At 50.0% G+C, this 2,751-nt stretch overlaps 1 non-coding gene across 1 annotated transcript; it reads right to left on the reverse strand.

Moving 5' to 3' along the window:
* Positions 1-103: 103 nt before the first annotated feature.
* Positions 104-176, reverse strand: TRNAM-CAU. Its single transcript has one exon. It is a non-coding gene; the product is annotated as a tRNA-Met (tRNA).
* Positions 177-2,751: the final 2,575 nt, after the last annotated feature.

The raw sequence follows: 2,751 nt of genomic DNA on the forward strand, positions 1-2,751 counted from the left end.
TGCTGCAATTCGATTAAAAAAAATAAACTCAAACAAACTAGATATTCCCTTCGGCCGGAAGCGCCTGCCTGCCAGTGGGACAGTAAAAGGAGGAAACCACAACTGCCCCGTGTGAGGCTCGAACTCACGACCTTCAGATTATGAGACTGACGCGCTACCTACTGCGCTAACGAGGCTCCTCGAATACACTTCCTCCGCGCAGCGCCCTTCTCCGACGTCCTACCGCCCCGGGCCCGTCCCAGCGCTCGCACGCCGTGTCTGGGTCCCTCGGGCTGCTGCTTGAGAAACCTCCTGTCTTTGCAAACGCCTCCTTTTCTGCAGGAGGCACCTGGCTTTGTTTGGTTTTGTTTTTTTCAAATTCATCCTGTTCCCACGCTTTTTTGCATGACAGACCTGACGTTTTTGCAAATGGCTCCTCTTTCCCATGCTGTTCTGCAAAACAGCTGCATTCCTGAAAGGGTCCTTTCAGGGTTCCTCAGCATCCTCATCCAGCTCCGCTGGCCGAGAATGGACTGTGTGGGCTGCCTTGAAAACATGTTCACAAGGAAATCAAGTTGTTTCCACACAATTACAAAATTAAAGCAACTTCGTTTGCCCCTCTGCTGTCAACAGTCGCTGTTCAGCTGGGATTTCTGCAGTGAAATGAACTCCGTGCATTCATAAAGTGCTCGGCAGAAGAGGGTCCCCTGCGATGCGGGCAGAAGTGCTGCCCTGAATCCTAATCAACAGGCCTCACCCTCAGTGAGGGTCTCAAGGCAACGGTCACCATGACAATCAAGCGACAAATACCTAAACTGGAAGAAGACTGGAAAACAGACATTTAATTGATGCAGAAAAGTCTCTAAACCTCGCCCGCTGCAGGGAGGCTGTTTGCCTGCAGAGCGAGAAACGGGCAGAAGATGAAGGAGGAACAAGCCTTTAGACATCAGTCCCACCAGACAAGAAGAGATGTTTGGGTTGCATTGGACAGCCAGAGGATTTTGCCAAGGGTCTCGTTGTGAGCGGGGGGATACCCTGATCTCCAAGGATCTGGCTGGCCACGCATACAGGATGATCGGATGATGAGTCCAGGCTGCAAGGCTTGTGGTATGAACAAAATTGCTACAACCCCAGGATGAGTAAATGCATGGCTTCTTACAGCCTGAACTGCTGCATTCCACCCTCCAATGCTGCCCACGCTGCAGCATGAGGATGTCATTTTTAATAGTGTGCTAATCCTTTGGGGCTTCAGTGACGGACAAGTTTAGTGCCCACCATTCTGATTGAATTAAGAAAACCTGCTCCAAGCATCTCAAATAAGGCACATGGACAATGAGTCACCTAAACCAAATATCATCTGTTTGGAAATACGTCTGTAGCTGTTTTCCACCTGTATTGAATCACATGGTTTTCCCCTGTGTTACATTACACTCAAAGTTTCTGACACAGCTCTAGAAGGCCTTGTCATGTTTGTTTGTTTAGGAACTGTTGGATTCATGGAGAGGACAGGAAAAGTACTGATGGCAAGGATTTTTGTGTGAATGAAACAAAAGATGTCCTAGGTGACATTGCCTCGAGCAAAATCTCAGCAGTCCACAGCACACACACGCTTTTCCCTCTTTTGTATTTTCTATTTTTATCTGGACTTTCTCCTTTTCCTCTGAATGCTCCTGCTGTGCCTAATCACCCTACAACCTTCTCACCCTGTCCCTCACCCACCTGACCCCTCTAACCTTATCCCACAGCCTTGGCTCCAGCGATTCCGAGCCACTGCGTCCTGCTGCATCCCGCAGTGAGCAGATTTTCCCCTTGGACCGCTGCCCCCCTTTCCGGTCCAACCCAGCAGAAGGCAGGGCAGCCCATCACAAATCCATCCCAATTCCCACACAGCTCCATCGCCCCATGCCCATTTCCTCCGGATTAAGAGGAAGAAAGGGAAAAGCCTGTCCAGCTGAAAGGCAGTGCCCCCCTCCCTGACGCACTGATGTCAGCTGGCGGGGAGCGAAGCCCTGCAAAGTCAGGGGCAAAGCGACAAGCCCTGTGGGCTCTCAGTGCTCAGGGTGACCGCAGTTCCCCTTCCCATGGAATGGAGAGGACGAATCCCAGCCTCTCATCACGTTAGAGAGGAGAAACAATCATTGTCACCGCTCCAAGTTTCAAGACGCAGACATGAAAAGGTTTCCAAGCGCTGTTCTTGCGGAGCATCACGCAGTAGTTACAAGCAGAGAATTTGGAGGCTGGGCACAGCGAAGCTCCTCGGGGCCCAGCAGGCAGAGAGCTGGTGCAGAACGGGGTGCCTATAACTGAATATAACTTACAACTTCAGTGTTTACCACCCTGGCATCAGACTATAAAGTTGGCACTTTCTCCTCTAAGTTACTGAATTCATTATCTGACTCTACCAGCTTTATCTGTGACGATAGGGAAAACAGGAAAAGTGCGTTATCATCATCTCCCATCCGCTGTGGTGCTACCACGTGTCTGAGCACCTTTCTTTTTAAATGCTATCAGAGTAATAGCTCAGAGCTTTCCAGTCCTGCTGTTTCAGGCAGGCACCTTGCAGCCATTACCACAGGGCTCTTGAAAAAGGATGCACTAAAAGGGGAAATTTTATTGTTTCATTTCCCTTCAGCAGTTAAGGAGCTGATGCAGCTCTCACTGTAGACAATTAGGCTTCGCGCTCACTCTAAAGGGCTTTGGATTCGTCCCAAAGTTAGTGTCCTCATTTTCTGTAATCCTGGAAGTGTTTACGCCTTCCCAGCCTCTGAGCAG

The sequence above is a fragment of the Phaethon lepturus genome, unplaced genomic scaffold (assembly GCF_000687285.1).
Source record: "Phaethon lepturus isolate BGI_N335 unplaced genomic scaffold, ASM68728v1 Scaffold33336, whole genome shotgun sequence".
NCBI lineage: Eukaryota > Metazoa > Chordata > Aves > Phaethontiformes > Phaethontidae > Phaethon > Phaethon lepturus.